Source organism: Quercus robur, chromosome 7 (assembly GCF_932294415.1).
Source record: "Quercus robur chromosome 7, dhQueRobu3.1, whole genome shotgun sequence".
NCBI classification, from domain to species: domain Eukaryota; kingdom Viridiplantae; phylum Streptophyta; class Magnoliopsida; order Fagales; family Fagaceae; genus Quercus; species Quercus robur.
The window spans coordinates 6663976-6672888 of NC_065540.1; positions in this window are offsets into that span (position 1 = coordinate 6663976).

The following is an 8913-nucleotide window of genomic DNA, read 5'->3' on the forward strand; positions in this document are numbered from 1 at the left end:
TTTCATTACGAAAGTTATTGATGAACCCTTGCAATGTAGTCAATTTACACAATTAATGAGATAACAGTAAAATATGTTTAGGTCATGCTTTGCGTGACAGTAAAAAAAAAATAATAAAAATAGAGCGACACTTAGCATAACCTCATGCACTCCCGCATTAGGTCTAAGGGTTTTTTTTATTAAGAAATATTGATTCTTTTGTTTTCGCGCTATTGGAATGGAGAATGCGAATGTTAATCTTATAGAAGTCTTATAATGCTATTCACTATCATTTCTTCATCGTGTTGTTCAATTGGTCCATGCATCGCACGGGTTAGCAACCAATAATAGTCATAATAACAACAATAGTAATAATAACTACAACAGTGTAACTCACATGATAACTTTAAATTCCCAGCGAACCTCAAAGAGTAGAAACAGTATCAGTCCCCAAAAAAAATATATAGTAACTTGATCCGCCAACTACTTTTGCACCAAGTATAGTCTTATCAAACTGCTTCACGTGAATAATCTTTACATGTTATGAATATGTATGCAAACTTTCTCATAGTACCCTCATTAGCTTGTTACTATTGCCTCGATTCCAGTCATATCAAACTGAATCAAGTGAATATAGTTCAAATGACTAATGCAGCCAACTTTTTCACTGATACACGACAGCTTTTGACAGTTTCACCATGCTTACTGAGATAGAAATACATTCACGTGAATAATTACGCATGCTTCTGCACTACAATGCATAGACCTATCGATGTTGCACTAATACCAGTCATGTCAACCACATCAGACACAAGCCCTACTATCATTCTCACGAGAATGAGAGTACCACATGAACGAGTTCAACTCTCTAGATAATGATTTCCTTCTACTCAAGGCACCTTTGGTGGACCAAGTCTCGCTGACAATGCTAAGGGGAAACATGGACCAATGTAGGCGAGCCGTGGCCAAAATCCGAAAGGAGAACAACCTAATGTTCCTTCATAGGTGTAGGTATCACCTACTACAGCTTGCAAAAGAGCAGGCCGCTGCAACCAATAGGCAGCTTATCATAGCGAAACATAATAGTGTCCTTAGCTACAAGGACTACCTGTCAAAATGAATATCTATGTACTACATCGCCTAGCTAAGTTCTATATGGGTGTGTACTATCTCTAGAATTATGTTATCAATGTTAGTAATACCAGTTGGTCGATATGCAGGTCATGCATATTAATGGTATCATGTGTAAGAATATGTACGTTGTATGTGTTATACATGTAATAAGTTAACAATGCTGGTAATGTTAGTTGGTCGATATGCAAGTCATGCATATTGATAGCATCCAATGTAGGAAAATTTAGGTATTATGTGTTATGCATCTAATAATTTACCTACCTCTTTGTTATAAGTAGTCATTCAAGATTACGCATTAGACGTGCATATTTGTGCAAACGATGATAAGGTTTATATTGTCCCCTAACCATAAGCACTGTTCCCTACACAGTACGAATACAACAACAGTGATACACATACATCTAAAACATAATTAAGGATAATGTTATACATCGAAGTGCGAGTGGACCACAACACGATTACTCTTCATCTGACATCTCTATGTCCAACTGATAAATGTTTGCCACAAGAAGTGATTGCATGTATTGTGCATGCTCACACAACTTATACTTCACTGATTCTCGAATCTCCACCTGGGTCCAACATCAATTGAGACGTATCTTTATTCGATTATTTTCTTCTCTTATACGACACAATGCTCTACGAAGTTCGTCGAGGCACTAGCAGCTTATAACCGACCATCTCATCGTAAAACATCTCCTATTTATGGAGTAACCAGTCCCACTTTGCCCTCATGGTATTGTGGACCTGTCCACTATTTCGCAGGTTGGGATTGATTGGCATCTTTTAGTACTCAGCAACGACCTATCGCGGTGAATACATCATGTGGCCTATAGCGATAAGTAGGAATGACAACGGGTCGGGTTCGGGTCGGGTTTTTTATACCCGGCCTGTTTACTAAACGGATTTTTTTTCTAGGACCCAGACCCAGCCCCACGGGCCCCGCGGGCCCCATCCCTCATGACTAGTCCAGCCCAAAATCAAAAACAAAAATTTTTTTTTTTTTTGAGAGAAAATCAAAAACAAAAATTTTGATTTATGATTTTTCAGCCCAAAATCACAAATCCAAACACAATCACAAACATAAACACAAAAATCACAAACACAGATTTCAGATCTACGATTTTCCCTTTCAAAATACAAACCAAACACAAAATTTCAGATCTATGATTTTCATTTTTCCCTTTCAGAGAAATCATAAACACAAACACAAACTCACATGATTGAGGTGAACTGAACCCAGAAAAAAAAAAAAAGAAAAAAAAAAAAAGAAAAAAAATGGAGAATGAGGTGGAGTGAGGTTGTGTCATGCTTGTGGCCATGGGCGAGGAAGATGAGAGGGGTAGAGGACTGCGCCGTCTGTGCGACAGTGCTAGATCGGCGACGGCGAGGACGAAACAGAGTTGAGAGAGTAGAGAGCCTGTGCGGCGGCGACGACATGAGGAAGATGAGAGGGGCAGAGGACTCAGTCTGCTTGTGGCCATGGGTGTTGTGGGCTTGTGGCCATGTGTGTGAGAAAGTTGATAGATGAAGAGGGAGAGGCGGAGGTGTGATTGTGTGAGTTGAAAGTCTGAAATGAGGAGAGGAGTAGAAAGTTTAGGGTTTTTGACTATATATATGTGAGGGTAATTTAGTAATTATATATATATAACCGGGTCTTATCCGGGTCGGGTTTCGAGTCAGGTTTCGGATTTTTTTATAAAACCCGGACCCGACCCGAACCTACTTCGGGTTTTTTTTAAAAAAAAAAACTCATACCCAACCCTATTCTTTATCGAGCCGGGTAAAATCCGGCCCATTAGGGTCGGGCCGGGCCGGGTATCCGCGGGTCGGATCTAAATTGCCATCCCTAGCGATAAAGGTCACCTATTGACGCTGACTACAATAACATCAAAAGATCGAGTTAACAATTTGCATCAATTGTTAGTAAATAACGTATAGCTGCATAACATGGTTCACGACTAAGACATTTCCAAATTGTTGTAGTTTTACATGCTAGATCTATCATGTGGCTCGTAACAAAAATAAAAGAATAATCGTACAATGATGCATAATGCATGGCACTGTGTGAATCAGAGATCAGGATCTAGTCAAGCACACTGTAACTATGCAAATATAATTGACTTATACTACTGTACACATGTGGAAATACACTGTAACAATGGGAGCATGGGTACTCCCGTTCATGTACCGTTTTTCCAGCCTGTACTGACATGACAAGCCCTTATACTCATATATAAAATAATTTATGATATTTGGACCATGAGATGAGCTTATAAATGCACCACAATATTGAATGGATTATTTCTATCCCACTAACTTCTTTGATTGATTAAGTTATGAGTCATAATACTTCAAGCTCAAAACGTACAGTGCGAAACAAGTTTGGATCTACTTCAACAAATGCATCATCACAAGTTATGGAGGGAAATAGGTTGGAAAGAAAAGAAATTTCGTTAATATTCCAATATACACGTACAAGAGTCTAAGAAGCGTTTGACACATCATGGTTGGCAGACCTGCACAACTGAGTATAGATACCACCACAACAGATTTCACCACAGCAGAACAACCATGGTCAGAGCTATACGAGAAAAGGTGTGCATTGGAGGTGTACAGTCGATGGCATGGGTTACGAGTTTTTAAGGCATGGTCAGCAGAGTTACCTAGAGACGAACCTACCAACATACTTACTCGTCTTAAACAGGAGAACAATCAAATGCAAATGCGACTAGACTGTTTTCATGCAGTCCAAAAGGCTAGGAAACATCTATTAGGGAAGGTGCAAGAGCAAGCCATCAAGTTTATTAATGAAATTATTATTTTAGACGATGATAAAGATATTTCAGACTTCTCAGATTTAAGTAATGATGATTTCCGAAAATTCCTACTTACGAAGATTAGACGTTGTTGTTAATGTCTAGACATTCTGTGTAAGACGTTGACTTGTTGTCAATGTCTAGGAAACATCTATCAGGGAATGTGCAAGAGCGAGTCATCAAGTCTATTAATGAAATTACTACTTTAGACGATGATAAAGATATTTCAAACTTCTCAGATTCAAGCAATGATAATTTCCAAAAATTCCTACCTACGAAGATTAGACATTGTTGTTAATGTCTAGACATTCTATGTAAGACGTAGTGTTGTTGTCAATGATGATGATTATGTATGTTCAACTAAAGTATGGAATGCATTAATGCATGATATGTGAGTCCTACCACCTATGGACGCATATTAACAAATAATAGATAGGGAGACCAGCATATAATTTCGTCTATAGTAACCACTTTTATTGCTTTTGCATTGTTGATTTGTTAATAAAAGCCTTCTAGAGTTATCAACATGACCGTAAATGCTACTTATCATATTCTTATAATTATGTGTTATCCTTAATTTCACTAACCATCTTATAACAATCTAATGAAAATAAGGTATATAGTTGATTACTTCTTGCTATGCTAAAGATTCTCATTCTCTTGTGATTAAAATTTACTACAACAAACAACCAAAATCACACCAATGTACTCACATAACACTCATTCAACCAAAAAAAAAAAAAAAATCAGTACAATATCAAATGAAAATACCATTGCCATAAAATTCTGGTATGGGTTTTTCCCTAAGATGATAGAAATTTCAGTTCAGTCCAAAAGCAACCGTGGATCTGTGGAGCAACAGTGGAATTCAGTTCAGATTGAAAGCAAGACAGTCTGAATGGGAGCATATGTAATGGTATAACATAAGCATATCTCGATTCAAGAGATATCGATTTTGCTTTGTAACTTGATAATTTTATAGTCGGGTATATAACTCGATTTAAAGTAATCAAGTTATGTATGGATTAAAAAAATGAAAATGCCACGCTGGCTCGTAAAAACTCGACTATAAGATCATCGAGTTTCATGCAGAACTCGATTATTTTAATGTCAAGTTTTAAAATAGGGGCATATCCTTATATAGTTTGAGAAAGGGGGCAAAACACTAGAAATTTTTGCTGAAAGGAGCAAAACCCCATTTTGGCCTTGTATATTGTATAACCAAAAGATGGCAGGAATAGAGGGCATGTATCCCATCCAACTATTTAATAGTTATTATAGCACAAACCTTTTGAAGGAGAATGAGGCATATAGTTCAACCGCTATCTCTCTTCACTAGGTTTACCACAAAGATCATCAATAACTCCAATAATTGTAAATTTGAATAAGGACAAAATGTAACTACAAAATTTGTTGTAACTTAAGACTACAATCTTACTCAATATCTTTTTATTGGTGGTAAATTTTGACAAATCCACCATTTGATTACATTTTTCTTCTTAGATCTTCCATGCTTGCAAAATTTCTAGAAACTTAAAGATCAATAGCCATGTCATTAATAAATTGTTTAAATTGCAAGTTTTTGTTGTTTAAAATTATGCATAAAATATAAACTTTTAGATCATATAATAAATGATATCCGATTGATACAAAATTTGACATATGTATTAAGAACATAAAGAATATACAATTCAACAGTTAGATTTTTAAAATATGTAGTAATATTTATTTTATCACGTAAGGTTATAACTTTAGGCTACAACTAGTTTGATAGTTAAACTTTGTTCTTCAAATAATTAATAGGGAGTCCACAAGATAATATTCAACCATTAATTTTGATAGTATCTAGATTGTCAAGAACCTAAATTGTAGAAATTATTTCAAAACTAGAACAACAAGCCCTTTTTTTCATTAAAAATTTTAGTCAAATAACTAAATTGTAAATTCATATTTTTCCTTGTAGAAATTAGTTTTCAAAATTTCAAATTAAAAAATAATTCGAAATTTTGGCTTTAAAAAATAAAAAATGATTTGCTTCGTTCTTGCTATAGACAATTCTAATGGGCCATTCTTTTTGGCTCGCACTCACCAATTTCTACGAGGACAAAAGCAAGAAAAAGAAAAAGAAAATTATTTTATTAAATATCTGCACATGTACCTGAAAATTCTACTGGGCCATCATTTTGGGCTTGCACTCACCAATTTTTACAAGGATAAAAGCAAGAAAAAGTAAAAGAAAATTATTTTATTAAATGTCTGCATGTCTACCCTAGAATTTTAATGGCCCAAAATTTTGGGCTACGACTCACCAATTTCTTCAAGGATAAAAGCAATAAAAGGAAAAAAAGAATTATTTTATTAAATGTCTTCCATTCCCACGTTGATTTAAGTCTTTTAACTTTTGTTAAAGGCTTTGTAGTTGAATTGGTACCTTCCTATGTACAAAGTATTTGGGGGGTCTAGGGAGGAAAGGATTCGAACTGCAAGATTAGCAGCATGTTGTAATTATTTTTCAAAAAAAAATTCTTTTAACTTTTAATCTAGCATTGCTGTTTGGGTTTAGATTGGCTTGATTTAAGTCTTTTAACTCTTAATCCAGCATCGATGTTTGGGTTTAGCTTGGTGTGACACATCGAACCTGAGTTTATTTTTTTGGTATCTTGCTCTACTCAATTTTCCAACAATTTCTTGTTTTATAATCATAACTTGTTTGGATTTGAATTTGTCATTATCTTGTTTCCACGTATAATTAGTTTTTTGTAGTTAGAAATAGGCCCTGTATTAAATTGAAATTATTTTTTGGACAGAGACTTATTGATTTTATACATACAATAGGAAATTGATGTGACAATCATAGATAATTTGACATCATATATAGAATGAGCAATGTTGGACTTGAAATTGTTCTTCGCAGGCAACTTACAGTGAGGTGGTAGAACTCGTATAGCTTGTAGGAAGGCTATTGCCTTTGCCATTGAACTTGGAGGGATTCAATGCGTTGGTTATTGAGGGTGATAACTCCGGTGTTATGAAGGCTATCTTATTAGTGCCACAATTTTTTAATGGTGGTATTTTCATGATTTGTATTTTAGTGTCTAAACACTATGAAACTTTCCTGATTTATTTGTTTGATAAGATTATTTTTGGTTTTATTTATTTTCTTTATGCACTTTGGGGATCCATGCCTTCATGCGTTCAGCCCTTAAAAAAAAAAAAAAAAAAATCTATATGCTTAAAATTGTATTCTAGTTTTCATGGATTTTTTTTTTTTTTTTGGTTATTTTACAGGAATTTGTGACGTTATTTTTTTTCAATGTATGACATATATTCGTTATATCACAAGGTTATTGTGTTCCTCACATGTCTATTGCACAAGTACTAAATCATCTCATGATTGAAATATTTTCATGTTTGATTGCAAATCACATATAAAAATCAAATGTTTAGAGAATATGAATTCCCACTCAACCCCTTTTTAAAGGAATGTGATTTTCCTTTTAAAAATATGGATCTCCACATATTCATGCTTGGAAAAGGTAACATTTTTTATAAACTGACAATTTTATCCATTCCTCTTTACCATTTAATCGATAGAAATAAAATAATAATAATAATTATTATTATAACATGACAATTAAATAATTATTTTTGTATCATACATGTCAAATGTTGTACACTAATTTTATTCAATTTTTCATGATTTATAATTTATATTTTGTTTCTTATAATTTATGTAGAGGAGAAAAAAGACTTGATATGAATCAAATGATATTGTGGGGAAAATAAATAATTTTTATAAGATTCCTAATCAAAACAAACATTAAAATAGTTGTATTTTTAGGTATCCAAATTACCAAGTATCACGTTTCTTAGAATCTGGATATCGAGAGTAATATAAACTCATTCAAACTAAATGCTTATGTAAATTGCCTTGCACTCAACTTAACCTTACTATTATATTATTAAAAAAAAAAATCTTGAGTTTCCTTTTCCAAACTTTTTTTTTTTTATTATTATTGTTGTTGTTGTTGTTGTTGTTGTTGTTGTAACCTTACTATTATTAGTCGCTAATTCATGCGATGCATGGATTAGTTAAAAATTAAGGCCTCAATCATTTTTTTAATATAATATAATCCCTCCCATTGCTCAATTTTTTTTTTAAAATCCTAGGTTTTTTCTTGCCCTTTAAAATGCAACCAAGAAGCCCAAAAATAAGAAAATAAAAATTATAGAAATTTTGACATAGATAAAAGTTATTAATTACACTCAGAAATGACATTGACACGCAGGAAGAGAGTAATTAATCTAGAGCAATAGGTTTTGGAAAAGCTTTTTTTTTTTTTTTTTTTTTTTGAGAAAATTGGAAAAGCTAATTTAGTGTTATAGGCAATAGTTATAATATTTAAACACGTATAAGAAGAACAAAAAGCCGTATCAGATGAGTAAATTGACTTCGTTAGAGAATGAAAACAAATAAATGCACTAGAAAAATAGATTTCGGAATATATGAATGTAAAAAGAAAAAGAAAGAAGTACCAGTTCAAAGGTCATATAGTTTTAATCAAGACAGAAGACAACCAATCTAGGAAGCACTTGGAACACTCCTATTATCTGTATAACCTCAACTGCCACCTTCTTGTCTCTCGTCTACTTATGATTCCAACTTTTATTCTTGGCGAGAGAAAGGAGCTCTTGCCTTCATATAATGTAATTGAGAAAAATGCCACAAGAATCAAAACCATTTTTGGTTCTTAAATAAAAAAAATTTAAAGAACAAATTTATGAGGTTAACACATAACCTAAGCTTGTTCCTTAAGATTCAAGACCTAACAACATAAAAAAACAATAAAAATAGAGTAAAAATATAAAAAGGGTTGTATATGTGAAAAATATGTTTTTTTAAATGACAATAATTTTTAATTCTTAAATCACATTAATTCAAACAATAAGGCAAAATATATGACTACATAATAGAAAATAT